The following is a 22,947-nucleotide window of genomic DNA, read 5'->3' on the forward strand; positions in this document are numbered from 1 at the left end:
CTAGTGGTTTGTTCGTGTCACTCCTCGTACCACTGTACAAAAATTTCCGACTACACTAATTATTCCGGATATTCGACCTTTTTCTGTTCTATTAATTGGGCTATTACGCTATCAGTATAGTCGGCTATTTCGTTAACATTACTAATTTAAACGTACCCATGAAGGTAATGAAAAAAAAGTCTTTTGCAAACGTTAACCTAAAGCTAATTATGTCGAAAATTTGATCCAAAGTTAAATCTTACAAGAACAGTATAGTTTCGTATTCAGCAGGCCTGACGAATACAACTATGCGTAAGTGTCTATTTCATGTTGTCAAAATTCACAAAATTGTTAGGTAAAATATACAAACGTCAATTTTACAATTCGTAAGTGCCCAACTAAGCCAGTGGCGTAATGGCCCGATCAATGGACACCAAAAGAAGTCGAGCATGGGAAATAATTCGTAAACTCGGTAATTTTTCCACAGTAGCAGGAGGGAGTGCCGTGAAATGAAATGTCGTGTGGCGAGGGCCTCCCGACGGGCAGCCTGATCGCTTGTTGTAAGTATTTTGAGATGACGCCACTTCGGCTACTTGCACGCCGATGAGGAGGAAACGAAGATGATGAGGAGACGATGATGATGATGACAACACAAACACCCAATCCCAGGGTGGAGAAAATCTCCAACCCAACCGGGAATAGAACCTGGGCCCACCGCCACGGGATTGCTATAAGCAACATACTAGAAACCCTGAGCGGTGGTGGCGTAGTGTGGGCGTGGGTGTGCGTTTGTAGGTCACTTTTGCACCTTCTTCTTGAATAACTCTAAAACTACGGCCTCTGGCGGGAACGTATCCCAGCACAAAATTTAACTACATTGAATTCCCTACAAAACAGTTCTGTTCATTTTTCTTTCTGTAGAACTAATAGGTAGCAAGCGAGAGAATATGAAAATCTTACGCGTGGTTTTTGAAGGCCAGATATAACATTGATTTGCTTAAATCATCCTGTATTGTTTGGGTCTGCGTTTGAAGTTAATTTCATTATCTATTGTATTGTTCACATCACTGCGCAGGTGGTCAAAGATTTTTAAGGCTCAATAACCTACTCTCTTTTGAACAACACTTATATTGAGCGATGGCTAATGTAATAAATCAAATCTCCTTCTAATTCTATATTTAAAATTTTTAATATTGATTCCGAGTTGTGGTTGATTATCGATCACCAACTTTTAGTATTTGTGGATAATTTTTGTGTAAATTTCTCTAGACAATGTAGCAAAAGTGTTATTTCTCTAATACGTAGAGGACATTTGATGGTTTTATTAATCATGTCAGAAGTAAGTACCTTTCAACACAACATAATGGATACATCTAAACTAAGGGCATAATATAAAGACAGCAGATCTTAGACAGCTACAAACCAAAATTAGCCAACGCAGGTTTCCTCAGGCTCTCTTACCGTGCGAGGACTGGGCTGATGCTGCCAATCACAACATGCCAGCAATCGGAACAAGACTGCTCGACTCCCAGTATCCCTTTCTTTCGGTGTGTCAGGCATCCTCATTTCAGTATAAATACTGCGTCGCACTTCAACTGTCTGCATTATACGATTGTTGTCTAGAAAGTAAGTTCCAAACGGTCGCGAAATGGAAACCACAGTGAAAACCAGAAACGTTTTATTTGCAACAGTTAGGTACACCTTCCACCTCCTTCTCTACATAGTTGCCGCTCCAACTTCGAGTTTTGTCGTAGTGTTGTATCAACTTTCCAATATCCTCTTCATAGAAAGCAGCCCCCTGTGCTATCGGCCAGTTATCTGCACTGGTCTGCAACTCGTTGTCTGTGGGAAAATTTTGTCTTCATAGCCAGCGGCTCTCGTGAGCAGAGATGAGACTCAGGGGGAGCCAATTACGGACTGTATTGTGAGTGATCAAACACTTCTCATCAGAAACGCTGCGGGAGCGTCTTCATTGCCCCTGCAGTGTGCGGCCGAGAATTGGCATGAAGACGGAACTGCTCGACAGTTGTGTTATGTGGGCTGCATGACACAGGAGAAATCTCTAACCAGGCCCTCATACTTGACGGGAGAAGCTATTCCCTACGCATCTTTACGTACTCATTGTTCACTCAAAACTGGAAAGAGCGACGCAACACGATCGACGGGCATACTAGAGACACTGCCCAACACATCTGTGCAAAGCTTTATCGGATTTTCCCAGTGGTTTCCATTTCGCGACCGATCGGAATTTATTTTCTGGACAACCCTCGTATATTCTCACCACCTGAGAAACCCTGCACTGCGGGTATATTCGTTTTGCCAATTTTCTATTAGAAGTGATAACAAAAAAACAAAAATTAATGTCCAGAATGAGATTTTCACTCTGCAGCGGAGTGTGCGCTGATATGAAACTTCCTGGCAGATTAAAACTGTGTGCCCGACCGAGAATCGAACTCGGGACCTTTGCCTTTCGCGGGCAAGTGCTCTACCAACTGAGCTACCGAAGCACGACTCACGTCCGGTACTCACAGCTTTACTTCTGCCAGTATCCGTCTCCTACCTTCCAAACTTTACAGAAGCTCTTCTGCGAACCTTGCAGAACTAGCACTCCTGAAAGAAAGGATACTGCGGAGACATGGCTTAGCCATGTTTCCAGAATGAGATTTTCACTCTGCAGCGGAGTGTGCGCTGATACGAAACTTCCTGGCAGATTAAAACTGTGTGCCCGACCGAGACTCGAACTCGGGGCCTTTGCCTTTCGCGGGCAAGTGCTCTACCAACTGAGCTACCGAAGCACGACTCACGTCCGGTACTCACAGCTTTACTTCTGCCAGTATCCGTCTCCTACCTTCCAAACTTTACAGAAGCTCTTCTGCGAACCTTGCAGAACTAGCACTCCTGAAAGAAAGGATACTGCGGAGACATGGCTTAGCCATGTTTCCAGAATGAGATTTTCACTCTGCAGCGGAGTGTGCGCTGATATGAAACTTCCTGGCAGATTAAAACTGTGTGCCCGACCGAGACTCGAACTCGGGACCTTTGCCTTTCGCGGGCAAGTGCTCTACCAACTGAGCTACCGAAGCACGACTCACGTCCGGTACTCACAGCTTTACTTCTGCCAGTATCCGTCTCCTACCTTCCTCATTCTGGAAACATCCCCCAGGCTGTGGCTAAGCCATGTCTCCGCAGTATCCTTTCTTTCAGGAGTGCTAGTTCTGCAAGGTTCGCAGAAGAGCTTCTGTAAAGTTTGGAAGGTAGGAGACGGATACTGGCAGAAGTAAAGCTGTGAGTACCGGACGTGAGTCTTGCTTCGGTAGCTCAGTTGGTAGAGCACTTGCCCGCGAAAGGCAAAGGTCCCGAGTTCGAGTCTCGGTCGGGCACACAGTTTTAATCTGCCAGGAAGTTTCAAAAATTAATGTGCTCGTAGTGTAATATCGAAAAAATTTCATTTCCATGTATTCGTGAAAACACATTTGAAAATACGTAACAGTCGTACAAAGAAATATGCGTAATGCACAAATGTATTATCACATTACCCCGGACAGTTTGTGTACGCTGGAAGCAGGTGCTTCGTGTTTCTACAACACGATTTTGTAAACGTTTGTATGCAAACGCATCTTCATAGCTCAATGTTTTCGCCTTCGCAGTTAAAAAATGTCAAAAGCGCTGCCGGGTATCAGTGATATCATTAAGTTGACTCGACTGTAGGGGTGTCCTAGTAGTAAAGAATAAATGTATCAAAACTTCATGCATGATACGGCACTTTCTCACGCATCTCAGTGCTTACGACGTCATATCTCTTATACTATCCACGAAATATGTTGTGATTAGTGTTAGCAGCAACGAAGTAATAAATTTAAACATCACGGATGATGCGGCAGTTCTTCAAGCGTCTCAGCGTTTATGACAGAACTCCTGAGGTATGTGTCCTACCATGATATAATTTTGTACTTGCATTTAGCGGCATATGTGGATGCTATCTGTGAAATGTATTGCGAACAGACTTAGTAGCATAGAAGTAATAAATTTAAACATCATGAATTATGCGTCAGATGGTTTATGATGTCATATCTTCTGAACTATAATAGGTAGGTGGTTCTTATCCCACAGCGATTGTTGCTTGACATTAAGGGATATGTGTACCACGTTCGGTTGAAATCTGTCCAATGGTCTAGGAGGAGATGTGGGAAACACACACACCTACACTCATGTCCATTTTTATAATATGTATGGATGTAGCCCTTTGCCGTCCATTCTTTCCTCTCGACATGCCTTCAGCTACAGTTTATAGCACTGTCATGTAGAAATATGTGTCCGACTGTCCTCCATTTTAGATCCGTCATCTATGTTATTAATTAATTTCGTTTTGAACCGTTACAGGACTCCTTCATTGCTTATTCGATCAGTCCATCTGATCTTCTCGAGCGATGTGACGCACTGGTTAGTTCACTGGGCACGACCATCCAGAAGTAGTTTTTACGTTATTTCCCTAAATCTTTCCGTGCAGATTCCGGAATGGTTCCTTTGAAAAAGCACGGCAGCTTTCTTTTCCCATACCTGAAACATTCCGAGCTTGTGCTTCATCTTGAAACGGGGACGTTGATGGAATTGATAAAAAGAAGTCAATTTTCATTTTGTTTCTCATTTATTAGTAGAAGTCGTGGGAAATAAGTTCTCAAAGTCTTAATGATGAAATCGCATCCGAAGTTTTTTACCATTTGATCCTAACAGTAATACCAACTGATTGTGGTTTCAACACAGAAAGAAATGGAAATAACAGAAAACCTAAAAGAAGTTACAAACAAAATAGAAAGAAAGTTATTAACAGATGTGTGGCAGGAAGGGCAACTATGTAAATGGTATAATGGCAGATCCGAATGAGTAGGTAGGGGAAGGATTCCATGAATCCTTCCACGTTTAAACCCTGCTTAATCACAATGTCTGGATTGGAGAGACTATGGTATGTGGAGGGAAGTTCGTATTTTAATTGTTCTTTATTTATTCATTACACACTATTTTTCCTGTGATATTGCTAGAGTTGCTTAAGGTTGCTGTGTGGGAACTGGTACACTATCATATGGTGATATGTATCTTTATTTCCTTATTGTAAAGTTTTTTGCTTCCGTAAGGCTTTTCAAGCTGACGTAGATATTTCAGTATTGTGTAGATGCATGGTAGAAACAGAGGTGCCAACACTGCCACTAACAAGCTTTGTTATATTAAAAGACAAATCCAAGGTGACAACAACAGCGCTACGTTTCTCAAGTGTTGCACAACACCGAAGATAATTTCCAGAAAGAAACTAGAATTTGGGAACTATTTATACTTCCAAATTATCCTCACACTTCTTCACTTCTTTAATTGATCCTTTTGGAGCATACTGAAATTTAACATTTTGCGACCCCGAAAATCTTGCTGTCCTGGGTGGTGGGTCAGTTCGCAACCCCCGCCTCCCATACCCTACAGCCGGTCATGAGAGCATATGTTACGTATGACTTACTCGGGCCTCTTGTTAAGATGAGCTAAAGGAAAATTCCTTCTCTTTCATTTCTTACATCCCGTAAATCGGTTCATCTGAACATATCGCATGGCTGGAGCTCAATGTTGTAGAGTGGGAAGAGGTGGGCTCGGGCTCCCCTCGCTCCTGGCAAGCGAGATTCCGAGAATCGATTCTCTCCGCTGACGCTGCGACGGCTGTGGAGAGGAGCGGTCGTTTCTCTTCGTCAGCAGGTGGACAGACGGAGGGCAACCTCCAGACCACCCAACTGCTGACGCAGGCGTGTCGCCTCCTGCAGACAATCTGGACTCTGGCGAGGGGAATGATATGTGAACAGTGCCTACTCACTGCCACGCAGCGTCTTCTACCCTTATTGTATCTGCCTTGGAAACATTATAGTATATGAGCAGAAGACGTTAGCTACTACAGGAGGAACCGAAAATACGCACGTGTCACATTTCGTAAGAGAAATTTTCAATCTGTGTGATGTACAAACAAGTAATTGTGATACGTCTCTGCTGCAGTTTTATACGGGTGAAGGGGATACCGATACCGTTATTGTTACCTTGCATTGCAGTTAGAGTTTTAAAACCATCGTAGGCTACCGCAGACTAATTGAACGCAGAGATTAGACTGCGGTAGTTTTCGTAGTAGTTTTGGTCAGTCAAGATCGTATCTGCGTTACCTGGACGTTAAGTGTGTTGCATACCTATCGGGCGTACCCTCATAACGATGGCCTTCTTTGCGCATGTGATCAGTGTCTTACTAGATTCCACCACGAGCGAGGTGGCGCAGTGATTAGCACACAGGACTCGCATTCGGGAGGACGACGGTTCAAACCAGCATTTACACATCCTGATTTAGATTTTCCGTGATTTCCGCGTATCGCTTCAGGTAAATGTCGGGATGGTTCCTTTGAAAGGGCACGGCCGACTTCCTTTCCTATTCCGGTGGTATCAGTGACCTTGCAGTTTGGTCCCTCCCCGAAATCAACCAACCAACCAATCAGATTCCGCTAGAAACCGAAAGTGAGAAACCATCTAGAAACTGAGTGAGGATAGATAAAGGGCCGGGTGACCTACGGAACATTATTGTTATATATATTAAGTTTCCTGTGTGTTACTTTAAAAATAAACAGTATTTACAGCCCAAGTCCCATCAGACTTTTCATCCCTCAAGCTTTCCCTCCATTAGTGAAATGGTTATTAGCTGATGCCGCAGAATGTGCCCCGTCAACTTATCGCTTCTGTAAGCAAGCTTGTGCCATAAACTTGTTTCCTTCCTATTTCGACGCAGTACTTCTTCATTATTTATTCAAGTCGCATTTCATCTCCAGAGTTCATCCGTGATGTGCCATTTCAAATATTTCTATTCGTCTCTTGTGTGTGTTGTTGATCATACGCGTTTCACTTCCACATAAGGCTACACTTCACACAGATACTTAGGGGAAAGACATTCTAACACTTAAGTTTACGTCTGATGTTAACAAATTTCTCTTTTTCAAATGCGTTTATGCCTATTGTCAGTCTGTGTACTTACACACTCTTTTCCACAGCCGTCATCGACTGCTTTCAGCTTTTAATTTCCCAATCTATTTCTTCTAACATTACCTGACTTTCTTCGGATGAATTTCAATAACATCATTTTACCTTTATATACGAGGTGCATCCAGAATGTAAGTTCCGATCGCGTCCAGATATGGCATAAGCAGTCGGACACGAAAGAGCCTGCCCAGCAGGAGGGAGAAGGCATAATGCCGTCTTGTGACTGTGGTGATTTTCGCACAGCGCTAGAATAGAATGACTGGTCTGATAACGTCTCCCGCCAGTTACGAGGTAAGAGCAGTCATCCGAATTTTGCACGTCAGACGCAATCTCCAGTAGAGATCCATCGCCAACTGCACCACGTGTATGGACACGACATTATGAGCGACAGTATAGTCAGAAGACAGTCCAGGAAATTCGCTGACGACCGTAGTGGCCGTGAGTCCCTGGTGACACCAGAATTGATGGGAAGTGTGTAGCAACCAATTTTGCAGAACCTACGCTTCACAGTTTCAGAAATCTCTCGTCAATTCCGTCAGATGTCACGGTCATTGGTGCACGAAATTGTCTCTCGGTGGCTTGGTTTTCATAAATGAGTGCAGTATGGGTGCCAAGGCAACTGACGGGTGACCACAAACCCAAAGGTCTGTCGCAGCATTGACATTCCTTCAGTGATTCGCAGATAAAGGCGACGAGTATCTCGACCTCGTTGTCACTGAGGATGGAACACGTCTGTCGCACGCCAAACCAGAAACTAAACAACAATCCGTGCATTGGCGGAGTAGTGGTTTACCTGTGAAGGCTAAATTCAAGCAGAAAAAAATCTCATGCACTGTCTTTTGGGATCCATGTGGTGTCCTCTCAGCGCGAGTGGAGACTGTAAATGCTGATGGGTATTGTCAGTAATCACAAAATTTGAGGAGGACGACGCATGCTGCCAAGAGGCATTACGCTCGTGCATGACAAAGCAAGACCCCATACAGGAAACGCCACACGAAATGTGAATAATGTTGAAAGGGAGATTTTCGAGCACCCGCCCTACAACCCTGATATCACCCCAAGTGACTTTCATCGGTCCTGTCTCTTGAAGAATTTTCTGACGGAAAACGTCTGCGCAACGACGCTGAGGGGCAGACGGAAGTGACTTCGTGTCTGGACGTTGGCGGCAGCCTCCTACGAAATGGGCGTACATTTGATGGTGCACCATTACGATAATGTCTCAACAATAGTGGTGAGTATGTTGAGAAGTAACCAGTGGACCTATATAAATAATCCAATAAATACATCTTATTTAGTTCATTTTTTGTTGTGTTTATCGATCATCGGAATTTACTTTCTGGAAGCACCTCGTACGCTGCTCGCGGTATGTGGTGCGCCCGTGCCACGGACGTTTCCTAATGCCGTGGTGAGTGAAGAACAAACGTTTTGTAAAACTTGCCAAAATTCGAGTTAGTCAGTTCGCCTTTCCTTCATAAATCAGTTCGGAGTGATCGAGCACGAAAATAGCAACCACACGCAACCCATCACAATACAGTTCAAATGGCCTCCGAAGGATGTGGATGTACTAATATTCACTCACCTGCCGCAATGTATACAAAATATTGTTTTAATTAAATTCAGTTAGGAATTCCTAAACTAGATATTAGGTACGTACTCACTTTTGGTTAAAGTTTCTTGTACTTGAAGTTTATTGCTTCTCCCATAATTATGAAAAAGAAAATAAAAAATTTGTAAATCGCAGTTTATCCTCTGAAAACTCAACAGTCAGATCGGGGGTTTATATATCAGAGGAGGCTATCCATTAATTCACGATAATCCTGTGAGCTTTCTCCAAGAAAATCGTTAAACGTCCACAGCAACAGTTCAAACTACAAGTCCCATAATGACTTCCCACTAAAATTAAACTAAGTCCAACCTCTAGCTTCGTGCATTAACCAAACATTTATAGAGTTCCCTCGAGTTTGACCCTCTAGCAATCGACACACGAGGAAATTCTGTAAGTCCAGACTGGACACACAGGCTGATTCCACACACACAGAAATCACAAGTTTCTACAAACGACCCAAGATGAAATTCTCTAAATCCTGAGTTGGGGTCTTGGAGTAATTCAGCACTCACAAACGGCGGCTATACTGGCGCCCATCAAACACAACGGCTCACAGAGACTGACCCCTTCCCCCAAGACAGTCTACTATTACACCGAACTTCCCGTTTAAAGGTAGCCGCCGCCCTCGGTCTACGACCGCTGAAGTCAAATCAATGACTTCGTAAGACTATTGGAGAAATTAATAATTTAAACATTTAACATACCTATTATAAATCAGTCTGTACGGAAATTTTCCGAGAAATCTCATGCTGCCGTTCATTTTCTTCTATTTGACATAGCTCCTTTATAAACAACATTTTCATGTGGGTATCCTTAGTTTTAAAGGTTTTTAGAAATAAGTATCGATAAATAATTTAAACTATACGTTCTAATAGTTTCTAGTTTCTAGTGCTGCAACTACCTTTAGCATTTTTACGGTTATTTAGCAAGAAAAGCTGTTTTTACTGCGTGAACACATTCCTGCCTGGCACTTAAAAGTCGGTAAAATTTCAGAGAGTCTGCTATGATTTTCTGGTACAGCTCAATGAGATGTATCCGTAGAGACCTTGTTTGTTGTAATCGCACAATGTGTTACCGAGATTTTTGTATTTATAGTTCAGAAAATATACATGATATTTAATTTACAATAACGTACAAACTAATGCAGATATCGAAAGCGTGTATTCACTTGTGTGATCACCTCTTTTTCTCTGCTTAAGATAACCCCTCTATGTTTTCAGTGACACATATGGAGCATACGTATTAATATCTGAATAAGTTTATTTTTCACATAATCGCGCTAATGCAGCCATGACGTCTCCATTGTGCCCCTTAAGCAGCCCCGGTTTTCCCGTCTGGAAGCAACGAATCTTTCTGCTTGGGCTTTTCACGTGTGAAAGACACCGCCACCTGCGGAGAGAGGTGTGAACTGGTCCCCAAGTGCTCCTGTCAAACCGATCTTAGCTATCAAACTCGCGTGCCTCGCTCCTAATCGCCGCCTACGCCCTTGCTATCGCGTGTTTACGTCGGAAATCATGGTCGCTGTCCTTCCAAATGGGCTGTCTCCTTATGGTGGTCTGTTGGGTGAGCTAGAAATTCGCTGCGAGGAACTTCCGCCGCCTTTCTCCTCTACACTAACGGAGCGCTGAACAAAAACGACCCGAGGGCCTCGGCAGTATCCGTCACGCATCGTTTGCGGGTGACCTGGATTCCCCGCACCTTCTGTTATTGCGTGGCAACTGCCTCTTTCTGACGGCCTATTTACCGACTGTATGCACGGTCTGTTGCTAAGCACTGATGCAGCGCTGCGCCGATTATACACACAATTAACTGGCGAAATCATTAGATAAGTGTTAGGAAGTGCAGAGCGATTCGCTGATCATCACCACCCGGTGCAACGACTGGCAAGGGATTGTAAAAACAAATAAATGCAATGCAAATGCGCCTCAGTAGTGCAATCTGAAAAATATCTGATACCGTTTCACACATGATCGGCAGTCAATCGCCGGAATCGGCCACAACCATCAAACATGCAGAATTTTATACATCTAGAGATAAGCACTGCAAACGCCAGACTAATATTCCGAGGAAGTCTAATTCACCCACAAAAGATGTCACTCGTAAGGCCCTGTTGCCAGCAGTTCTTGAGTCTTGCTCGGCTTTCCGGGAAGAACGGAAGAAGTGGTCCAGAAAGCTACAGTCCAACATTAATCACATCCATCTGTCTTGGAATCCTAAAAGACATTCCGAGATCAAACGCCATGATGTTCCCAGAACAGAACTATGCCTTGTATGCCAACCAAGACGAACTGCGAGAACAGCAACAATGTGAATTCCAACTTGCCGTCTTCTGACATGGAAATCTCAAAGCCCAGGGTAAAGGCAGTAAGGTACATGCAGTATTTCTTGTCTTCGGGAGATCATCTAGCACCACGCCAACACTATTATCGAAAGTACGATCATACAGGATATCAAATGAAATTTGTGACTGGATTCAGAATTTCTCGGTGGGGAGGTTGCAGCATGTTATATTGTATGCAAGGTTATCGACAAATGTGAAAGTGTCATCACACGTGTCCAGGAAAGTGAGCTGGAACCTACTGTTCTAGATGTACTTTAATGACCCGCCAAACAAAATTAGTACAATGGCTTGCTGGACAGTAATACCTTCGAATTTTTTTTATGAACGTCACCTCTGCTTCCACCGCTTCATCGCTATCAAATTGAAGTCCTCGAAGGTTGTGTCTAAGTTTTGGAAACAGATGTGAAAATCAGGTGTAGAAAAATAGAGACTGTATGGAGTATGATCGATGACAATAAACTCAAAGCGTCATACTGTCGCAGAAGTTGCAGCGCACGTGTGACTTCTGGCGTTGCCATGCAGAAGGAGAGCGTGCTTCGAATTCGAAACTCGATTACAACACGCCGTTTCTCACGCACCGACATAGTTACGTTACGTACCGTCACGTTACACGCTACAATTCGGAACCCTCTAACGGTAGAGGGCCGCAAATATGTAGACTTGAAGAATAAAGACGTAGAATGTTGATGAAGTTCGTTTTATTTAAACAGCTTTAACAGTTGTAACATAAAAATTCGGAGACATTACTTTTCAGCACACCCTCGTAGTAACCTCAGACTTCTCCCAGATGATGCGTTTATTTACAATGTAGTGTAAATATTCAGCCAGAACGTAATAAGATTTAAAGGTATACAGTTCAAGAATTAAAAAGTTCCTTTAAATACTCATAAAACGTAAAATTGTTCATTATATAGTACGCAAAATTGTAGCATCGCACGACTACAGTATCAACAAGTGACAAATAGAATCTTGTTCTCTGTCCACGCCGTGATGGCCCAAGGAATGTCGGCCAGCCGCCGTGTCGTTCTCTGCCTCGCTGCGTCGATATTGAGGGGCGCATGGTAAGCACACCGCTATCCCGGCCGTTTTGCAGGTTTTCTAGACCGTAGAGCCGCTACCACTCGGGCAAGTAGATCCTCATTTGGCAGCAAGAGGCCGAGTGGGTACCGTACCAGTTCTCATGCAGAGGAGAGAGTCCTTGGCAGTGCCAGGAACCGAACCCGGGTCCTTTGGAAGGCACCGATCACTTACAAGGGGACCGTACGAACTTAACCTCGCCTATTTCATTAATATTCCTAGAGTGTGTAGGACGCAACTAGGAGTTGAGCGTATGGAAACAGCGAGACGCAACTCTCAACCGTGGTCGAGATAACTGAATTTGAAAATTTTAGGCGAGTTTATGTGCTTCCTATAGTTACTAGTATTTAAAGAGTGCGCAAACGTGGGCGTAAGCTCTTAGTTTCATAATGGCGAGGTTTGTGGATCGAATCTCCCTTGCTGTATCTTTCTTTTGTGTGTCCATTGCCCGCAGTTCTAACAATAGAGATGCGTAGTGCGTGATAGGTGTGTCACAACCGAGAGCCGTTTATGAATGTAAACCAAATTTCTTTTGCAATAGACTCAATGACAAACTGATACACGTGTAAAAATTTGGCTTCCATTACATGAGATACATGTCGCAATGATTATTGTTTTCCATGTTTCTATGATCAGTATCATCCCGGTTTGTGCAATACTCCATAGGTTACGCATTATACACTACTGGAAATGGAAAAAAGAACACATTGACACCGGTGTGTCAGGCCCACCATACTTGCTCCGGACACTGCGAGAAGGCTGTACAAGCAATGATCACACGCACGGCACAGCGGACACACCAGGAACCGCGGTGTGGGGCGTCGTATGGCGCTAGCTGCGTAGCATTTGTGCACCGCCGCCGTCAGTGTCAGCCAGTTTGCCGTGGCATACGGAGCTCCATCGCAGTCTTTAACACTGGTACCATGCCGCGACAGCGTGGACGTGAACCGTATGTGCAGTTGACGGACTTGGAGCGAGGGCGTATAGTGGTCATGCGGGAGGCCGGGTGGACGTACCGCGAATTGCTCAACACATGGGGCGTGAGGTCTCCACAGTACATCGATGTTGTCGCCAGTGGTCGGCGGAAGGTGCACGTGCCCGTCGATCTGGGACGGACCGCAGCGACGCACGGATGCACACCAAGACCGTAGGATTCTACGCAGTGCCTTAGGGGACCGCACCGCCACTTCCCAGCAAATTAGGGACACTGTTGCTCCTGGGGTATCGGCGAGGACCATTCGCAACCGTCTCCATGAAGCTGGACTACGGTCCCGCACACCGTTAGGCCGTCTTCCGCTCACGCCCCAACATCGTGCATCCCGCCTCCAGTGGTGTCGCGACAGGCGTGAATGGAGGGACGAATGGAGACGTGTCGTCTTCAGCGATGAGAGTCGCTTCTGCCTTGGTGCCAATTATGGTCGTATGCGTGTTTGGCGCCGTGCAGGTGAGCGCCACAATCAGGACAGCATACGACCGAGGCACACAGGGCCAACACCCGGCATCATGGTGTGGGGAGCGATCTCGTACACTGGCCGTACACCTCTGGTGATCGTCGAGGGGACACTGAATAGTGCACGGTACATCCAAACCGTCATCGAACCCATCGTTCTACCATTCCTAGACCGGCAAGGGAACTTGCTGTTCCAACAGGACAATGCACGTCCGCATGTATCCCGTGCCACCCAACGTGCTCTAGAAGGTGTAACGCAACTACCCTGGCCAGCAAGATCTCCGGATCTGTCCCCCATTGAGCATGTTTGGGACTGGATGAAGCGTCGTCTGACGCGGTCTGCACGTCCAGCACGAACGCTGGTCCAACTGAGGCGCCAGGTGGAAATGGCATGGCAAGCCGTTCCACAGGACTACATCCAGCATCTCTCCGATCATCTCCATGGGAGAATAGCAGCCTGCATTGCTGCGAAAGGTGGATATACACTGTACTAGTGCCGACATTGTGCATGCTCTGTTGCCTGTGTCTATGTGCGTGTGGTTCTGTCAGTGTGATCATGTGATGTATCTGACACCAGGAATGTGCCAATAAAGTTTCCCCTTCCTGGGACAATGAATTCACGGTGTTCTTATTTCAATTTCCAGGAGTGTAGTTTTCGCAAATGGAGATACAGTAATAAAAATGAAATGGCTATACTACACTGTAGTGCCAAAGAAACTGGTGAAGCCGCGCGGGGTAGTCGAGCGGTCTAGGGCGGCTTGTCACGGTTCGTGCGGCTTCCCGCGTCGGAGGTTAGAGTCCTTGGGCATGAGTGTGTGTGTTGTCCTTAGTGTAAGTTAGTTTAATTTATATTAAACAATGTGTAAGCTTAGAGACCGATGACCTCGGCAGTTTGGTCCCATAAGACTTTACCACAATATTCCAAAAATCTGGTTTAGACATTCGTTTTCAAATACAGATATATGTAAACAGACAGAATATGGCACTGCATTCGACAACGCCTATGTAAGACAAGTGTCTGGTGCAGTGGTTAGATCGGTTACTGCTGCTACAATAGCAGTCAAGAATTAAATGAGTTTGAACGTAGTGATATAGTCGGCGCACGAGCGATGGGGCAAAGCATCTACTAGGTAGCGATGAAGTGGGGATTTTCCCGTACGACCATTTCACGAGTGTACCGTTAATATCACGAATCCTGTAATACATCAAATGTCCGACATCGTTGCGGCCGGAAAAAGATCCTACAAGAACGGGGACCAACGACGGCTGGACAGAATCGTTTGACGTCATGGAAGTGGAACCCTTCCGCAGATTGCAGCTGATTTCAATGCCTGGCCACCAACAAGTGTCAGCGTGCGAACCATTCAACGAAACTCCATCGATATGGGCTTTCGAAGCCGAAGACCCATTCGTGTATTCTTGACGACTGCACGACACGAGGCTTTACTCCTCGCCTGGACCCATCAACACCGACATTGGACTGTCGATGACTGGAAACATGTTGCCTGGCCGGCGAGTCTTGTATTCAAGCTGCATAGAGCGGCTGGACGTGTGCTGGTATGGAGACAACCTCATGAATCCATGGACCCTGCAAGTCAGCAGCTCGTAACAAGTTGGTCGAGGTTCGGTAATGGTGTGGAGCGTGTGCAGTTGGGGTGATATGGGACCCCTGATACGTCTAGATACGACTCTGACAGGTTATACGTACGTAAGCATCCTGTCTGATCACCTGCATCCATTCATATCCATCGTGCATTTCGCCGGACTTTGGTAATTGCAGCAGGGCAATGCGACACCCCACACATCCAGAATTGCTACAGAATGGCTCCTGGAACACTCTTCTGAGTTAAAACACTTCCGCCGGCCACCAAACTCCCCAGACATGAACATTATTGAGCACATCTGGGATGCCTTGCAACGTGCTATTCAGAAGAGATCTCCACCCCATCGTACTCTTACGAATTTATGGATATCCCTGCAGGATGCATGGTGTCAGTCCTCTTCAGCACAACTTCAGACGTAAGTCAAGTACGTGCCACGTCGTGTAGTGGCGCTTCTGCGTTCTCGCGGTGGCCCTACACGATATTAGGCAGGTGTGCTGGGTTTCTTTGGCTCTTCAGTGTAATTTAATTGAAAGCCCTGTTTTTAAATCCAACCCCGCTGCCCAAAAATCTTTTTTCTCTATTTTTCAGTATAAAGATTATGAAAATAATAAATTAATCGTTAAACATTGATAATTTGCAGCGTCATAGTAAATCTTTTGTTAGGTTTAGTTGGGGAAAATAGTGACGGCAGTGCGATTCGATCTAGAAGACTCGCCTTTACAAAACTAAGCCCTTACTCGCTTGCATGCGGACTCCTGGAGTAATGTTGACAATGCAAAGTAGGCTATATAAGCACGCCTAAAATTTTCAAACGCAATCTTCCCCAAAACGACTGGAAGTTGTGCCTTCCTGTTTGCATGCGTTGAAAGCCTAGCCGTGGCCTTCACTCCCTGTCAGTTTGAATCAAATCGGTGAGGGGAAGTTCGTACGGTCACCTTGTCAGCTACAGAGGGTACTTCAAATGGAATCGGCCAGCTCATATAAATAGATAGGTGAAAAACTTTGTGGCCATAAGAAATGAAATATTGTAGGTAAAGCAGATTGTACACTTCACTTCATTTGTAGGATACAGGAAAAAGCAATCTGTGTACTAGGAGACTTCAGAAAATAAGCTACACTTTACTAAGGCGGGTCAAGTAACTTTTATCGGATGTTGCCCCTCACTTCAAAGGGACACAAGCACATGGCACTATTTATTCAACATACCAAGTTTCTGTAAACAACAGTCAGAACGTTCTACCAACCATTCAGTTTCCCGACGATAGAAACCCGCCCCGCAGTCGTGGAGTCATTCAGGAACCGCTGTGTGAACGTCCTCATTGTCGGAAAATCTTTGACTACTGCGAATCTGTTTCTCGATTCAAAATTTTTTTTGGATCGTTGTTTCTCTGTTACCTGGACGTTGTCGCCTGTTGTCGAGGCCGATGGCCTTTATTCCCGGTCAGCGTAACACACCGCTGTGCGGCATTGGTCAAATTCTTGGTAGCGTTACACAACAGCTGCGCGCGACACTGTTTGGTTCGTACACTGCCATAGTTTCATGGTGGATCTGTGTACAGTGTAGGCGTTTCCCCCACAAGAATCGTACTCAGCCGCGTACTTCAACGTTGGAGTACGTTTCCAGTTGTCGCTCCATTTCACTCCCACACTGTTACATCTGTTACGCTCACCGCAGCAGAACGGTGTCTGCAGGAAACCCAGAACATCACTCTCTTCTGACAACGTGTCACTCTTTGTTGCGCAGTAGTCCTAGCGTGGGACGGCTATTGTAATTTAGTTTTTGAAGTTCTCTCGTGAAAAGACATCCCTTAAAAACGCTAGCACTATCCTTTCCTCAATATTTCTCGAATGTGTACAGCCAGTGACAGTTATGACTAGTAGCGGATTTTAAAAGCGCACAAGTAAGTGTAGCGCGAATGGTTTTGGGTTTGTTTGATCCAAAGGAGATCGTCATGGAAATACTGAAAAACTGAATGTCACACGCTTGGAGGTGGAGGTCAGCTATCCCTGTAAAGCACAAAGTAGGTACTGAGTGAGCAACCTAGGCTTACACTAGAGCTTGTTACGTACCGCTTCCTTAGGGACCGCGAAGGTAATACATTAAGTGCAGCGTGCACGGAGGCAATGAAGCATGCAGTCTTCCTGCTGTCTTTGAGCTAATGGAACAAAAAGAAACCCTAATACGTCTTACGATGGGGAATATCTCCTGTCACGCAAAATGGTTTGCGAATCGATATAGATTTAAACCGATGTAGATAGTCTGAATGGAAACAATGTGGTCACTGTGGAAGTTGTAGCGAGTTCAGTGTTGCCAATATCACTTCGTTAGCACGAATCGTTATCACGTAAAAGTTAAGTTCGGATATTTTTAAGACTCTGTGCCTTTAACGGTAAAAGCGGAACCTTTATAGGATCACTTAATTGTAGGTTCGTCTGTTCGACTGTTAAAAAGCATTTTTGCTCAGGAAGGAGTACACGTACCAAGTTGAGATTGACGTCACATATTACAGTCTACGGTCATTTGACGAGGTAGAAAAGCGAAGCTTTTGAGTCAAAGCAATGAAAAGAAACGGCCATTTAAGTAGCATATTTTGACACTGGCAAATTCACACACTGAAACCTACAAGGTACTTCCCGTTGACCTAGAGTCTTCAAATTTGCCAAGAAGCAAGGTCTTACACTACAACCAAAGGAAAAACATCCGAAAATTATTAATTTATGATTACATCACACGGAAAAAAGTGTAATTTGTTATCTGATTGTCTGTCCGTCCGTCAGTTAAGCCCCTTTTGTGTCAGGAACGGGTAGACATATCAGTTTGAACTTTATGTGACATACTGAGGTCTATGTCCTTCGGCGGTGTAATAGTTGTTAACTACGAGCTCCATGTAATCAATATGTCACATATTTTGATACCCGCAGTCACTCGTGAAATCCTGTACGGTACTTTCCGTTGACCTAAAATGATGAAATTGGCAAGAAGTAAGGTTTTACACTACAAGTAAAGGAAAAAATCCTGTTGTTGTTGTGGTCTTCAGTCCTGAGACTGGTTTGATGCAACTCTCCATGCTGCTCTATCTAATGCAAGCTTCTTCATCTCCCAGTACCTACTGCAACCTACATCCTTCTGAATCTGGTTAGTGTAGTCATCTCTTGGTCTCCCTCTACGATTTTTACCCTCCACGCTGCCCTCCAGTACTAAATTGGTGACCCCTTGATGCCTCAGAACATGTCCTACCAACCGATCCCTTCTTCTGGTCAAGTTGTGCCACAAACTTCTCTTCTCCCCAATTCTATTCAATACCTCCGCATTAGTTATGTGATCTACTCATCTAATCTTCAGCATTCTTCTGTAGCACCACATTTCGAAAGCTTCTATTCTCTTCTTGTCCAAGCTATTTATCGTCCATGTTTCGCTTCCATACGTGGCTACACTCCATACAAATACTTTCAGAAAAGACTTCCTGACATTTAAATCTATACTCGATGCTAACAAATTTCTCTTCTTCAGAAACGCTTTCCTTGCCATTGCCAGTCTACATTTTATATCCACTCTACTTATTTTGCTCCCCAAATAGAAAAAACTCCTTTACTACTTTAAGTGTCTCATTTCCTAATCTAATTCCCTCAGCATCACCCGACTTAACTCGACTACATTCCATTATCCTCGTTTTACTTTTGTTGATGTTCATCTTATATCCTCCTTTCAAGACACTATCCATTCCGTTCAACTGCTCTTCCAAGTCCTTTGCTGTCTCTGACAGAATTACGATGTCATCGGCGAACCTCAACATTTTTATTTCTTCTCCATGGATTTTAATACCTACTCCAAATTTTTCTTTTGTTTCCTTCACTACTTGCTCAATATACAGATTGAGTAACATCGGGGAGAGACTACAACCCTGTCTCACTCCCTTCCCAACCACTGCTTCCCTTTCATGTCCCTCGACTCTTATAACTGCCATCTGGTTTCTGTACAAATTGTAAATAGCTTTTCACTCCCTGTATTTTACCCCTGCTACCTTTAGAATTTGAAAGAGAGTATTCCAGTCAACATTGTCAAAAGCTTTCTCTAAGTCTACAAATGCTAGAAACGTAGGTTTGCCCTTCCTTAATCTAGCTTATAAGGTAAGTCGTAGGGACAGTATTGCCTCACGTGTTCCAACATTTCTACGGAACCCAAACTGATCTTCCCCGAGGTCGGCTTCTACTAGTTTTTCCATTCGTCTGTAAAGAATTCGCGTTAGTATTTTGCAGCTGTGACTTATTAAACTGATAGTTCGGTAATTTTCACATCTGTCAACACCTGCTTTCTTTGGGACCAGATGGTAGAGTTTTGTCAGGACAGGCTCTCCCAAGGCCGTCAGTAGTTCCAATGGAATGTTGTCTACTCCGGGGGCCTTGTTTCGACTCTGGTCTTTCAGTATCTCCCATTTCGTCTTCATCTACATCCTCTTCCATTTACATAATATTGTCCTCAAGTACATCGCCCTTGTATAGACCCTCTATATACTCCTTCCACCTTTCTGCTTTCTCTTCTTTGCTTAGAACTGGGTTTCCATCTGAGCTCTTGATCTTCGTACAAGTGGTTCCCTTATCTCCAAAGGTCTCTTTAACTTTCCTGTAGGCAGTATCTACCTTACCCCTAGTGAGATAAGCCTCTACATCCTTACATTTGTCCTCTAGCCATCCCTGCTTAGCCATTTTGCACTTCCTATCTATCTCATTCTTGAGACGTCTGTATTCCTTTTTGCCTGCTTCATTTACTGCATTTTTATATTTTCTCCTTTCATCAATTAAATTCAATATTTCTTCTATTACCCAAAGATTTCTACTAGTCCTCGTTTTTTTACCTACTTGATCCTCTGCTGCCTTCACTACTTCATCCCTCAAAGCTACCCATTCTTCTTCCACCGTATTTCTTTCCCCCATTCCTGTCAATTGCTCCCTTATGCTTTCCCTGCAATTCTGTACAACCTCTGGTTCTTTTAGTTTATTCAGGTCCCATCTCCTTAAATTCCCACCTTTTTGCAGTTTCTTTAGTTTTAATCTACAGGTCATAATCCTAAAATTGTTAATTAGTAATTATATCACACGAAAAAAATATTTCTTTTGCAGTTGTTCATCATCATCATCATCAGTTTTTGCTATATTAGCAGGTCCTTTGCCTCTCCATTTTCTGCGATCCATTGCTTCCTTCTTAATGCTGCTGTATGTTGTACCGTCCATCACGTCATCCAGTATCTGAAATTTCATCCTTCCTCGCTTCCTTTTCCCTTCTACATAACCTTCTAAAGCTGTTCATATCTGTCCGTCATTCTTTCTTATTATCCGCCCAATCTAATTTATTTTTCTTGTTTTTATTACTTCTAGTAATTGTCTCTGCTCTCCCACTCTTCTCAGTACCTCTTAATTTTTTACTATGTCCATCCAACTTATTCTTTCCATCCTCCGTCATGTCCACATCTCAAAAGCCTCCAGCCTTTCTCTGTCTTTCATCCTCAAAGTCCATGTTTCAGCGCCACATAGAAGAACACTCCATATAAGACATTTTATGAGTCTCTTCCTGGGTTCTCTGTCCAGACCGCTGCAGATATTCTCCTTTTCTTATAAAATGCCTCTTTTGCCATTGCTATTCTCGTTTTAATTTCTGTGGTGCACTTCCAGTCGGTGTCTACTCTGCTTCCAAGATACTTAAAATTTTGCACCTGTTCCAGTATTTCTCCATTCACCATAGGTTTTATTTTTTTTATTGCCTCCAAGTGCCAATACTTTTGTTTTCTTTGTGTTAATTTTCACTACATATTTTTTTTCCATTAGCTTCAATGGTGTCCACCAAATCGTGTAACTCTTTTTCCCCTTTGGCAAAAAGGACCATGTCATCGGCAAACCTCAAACACCCTATTCTACTTCCTCAAATTTCTACTCCTTTGTCATCTAATGAGCATTGGTCAATCATATTTTCCAAGAAGAGGTTAAAAAGAGTAGGTGATAGACATCATCCTTGTCTCACTCCTTTTCCTAGTCCAATCCAGTTTGTACTTTCTCCTCTCACTTCAACTGAGACTTTTTTTTTTACTTCGAACTTGAAATTAAAACAAACAGTAGCTCCGCATTGTATCTGAATGGGTTGCAGCGGTAAAAGTAAAATATCAGGCAAGGAATGACTTTGTTGCTCATATGACACGTTTCTGAATTTATCGGTCATCAGACATCCACGAGCTATTACTGCACGTAGATATAGCGTTTCAAGTTGTGTGTGTGAAACAAATATTCGCATACCTCCGATGACAGATAAATTCCGAAACGCGTAAAATGAACAATAAAGTCATTCTTTTCCTGGTGTCTGAGTTTTACCATTGTGACCCGGTTCGAAACGGTTCAAATGGCTCTGAGCACTATAGGACTTAACGTCTGAGGTCATCAGTCCCCTAGAACTTAGAACTACTTAAACCCAACTAACCTAAGGACAACACACACATCCATGCCCGAGGCAGGATTCGAACCTGCGACCGTAGCGGTCGCGCGGTTCCAGACTGTAGCGCCACTCCGGCCGGCTTGCGACCGGGTCTGCCGGAATGAGGCACTTGGGATTATTATCGAAATGATCACCTGGCACCTGCATGACATTATTTCACATTTACAGTACTTAGATAAAAACATTCTCGAAAATCTTGGAGTCTCTGTGACTGATATCTTGCCAGAATTAATACGAGTATCAAGCAAGAATGGTCGAGATTCTCGATTACCGGAATGGATGAACTGTCTACATACATAGTTAGGTTTGTACGGAACCCTCAGTACGCGAGTCCTACTCGCAACTGGCCTTTTAACAGACCTCACGCACCGCAGACCACAATGTGTCATGTGGTCGATGATGATGGAGATGGTGATGTTTGGATTGTGGGGCGCTCAACAGCGCCGTTATCAGCGCCCGTACAAATTCCCAACCTTTGCTCACTCTAAACTAACACATTCATGAATGATGATAAAATGAGGACAACACAAACACCCAGTCATCTCGAGGCAGATGATAATCCCTGACCCGCACCACCACCATTCTTTGTGTAAGTTTTGTGTTCACTTCCAGTCCTAACTGTAATGGGATCTGCTCGTATAGCGTAAGCTGCAACACACTGTGTAGCGAGACAGGAAGCTGAGACATTTTCGCAGCGAATCAGTGAGACATATTAACTACCGTGTCTGGTAAACCGGTCATCCTGAATGTCGTTTTTAGGTGGTTTGCCAAGCTCGTTTAGGTAAATGCTGGGCTGGTTCCAAATTACCGCCTCTGAAAACATACACACATCAAAAAAAAATTTTACATCGCCCCAGTTCCCAGAACTACTGAAGACAGACATTGACTGTGGATACTGTATCACAGACACAGTCCATTTGACTGTTCAGAGATTTCAATGAACCCAAAGATATAAACAACCATGCATGAGCAGTAGTAGGAGCCACGTACTGAGGGATCTGTGCAAACCTGATTATGTATGTAGACAGTTGATCCATTCCGGGAATCGAGAATATCGACCATTCTTGTTTGTTTTTAATTCTGGACAGATATCGGTCCCAGGGATTCCAAGATTTTCGAGAATGTTTTTATCTCAGTAATATAAACGTGAAATAATATCATGCAGGTGCCAGGTGACCATTTCGATAATAATCAGGTAAGAGTCAGACACCAGGAGACGAATGACTTTATTGTTATATTGACGCGTTTCGGAATTTGTTTGTCATCAGAGGTCTGCTAATATTTGTTTCACATACAACTTGAAACGCTATATCTACGTGCAGTGATAGCTCCTGGATGTCTGATGATCGATAAATTCCGAAACGCGTCATA

General features: G+C 44.0%; 4 non-coding genes across 4 annotated transcripts; 1 reads left to right on the forward strand and 3 right to left on the reverse strand.

Moving 5' to 3' along the window:
- Positions 1 to 2,412: 2,412 nt before the first annotated feature.
- Positions 2,413 to 2,487, reverse strand: Trnas-cga (transfer RNA serine (anticodon CGA)). Its single transcript has one exon. It is a non-coding gene; the product is annotated as a tRNA-Ser (tRNA).
- Positions 2,488 to 2,700: 213 nt separating this feature from the next.
- Positions 2,701 to 2,775, reverse strand: Trnas-cga (transfer RNA serine (anticodon CGA)). The gene has a single exon. It is a non-coding gene; the product is annotated as a tRNA-Ser (tRNA).
- Positions 2,776 to 2,988: 213 nt separating this feature from the next.
- Positions 2,989 to 3,063, reverse strand: Trnas-cga (transfer RNA serine (anticodon CGA)). The gene has a single exon. It is a non-coding gene; the product is annotated as a tRNA-Ser (tRNA).
- A 222-nt stretch (positions 3,064 to 3,285) lies between these two features.
- Positions 3,286 to 3,360, forward strand: Trnas-cga (transfer RNA serine (anticodon CGA)). The gene has a single exon. It is a non-coding gene; the product is annotated as a tRNA-Ser (tRNA).
- The last annotated feature ends 19,587 nt before the right edge of the window (positions 3,361 to 22,947 follow it).

Source organism: Schistocerca gregaria, chromosome 4, assembly GCF_023897955.1.
Source record: "Schistocerca gregaria isolate iqSchGreg1 chromosome 4, iqSchGreg1.2, whole genome shotgun sequence".
Taxonomy (NCBI): Eukaryota; Metazoa; Arthropoda; class Insecta; order Orthoptera; family Acrididae; genus Schistocerca; species Schistocerca gregaria.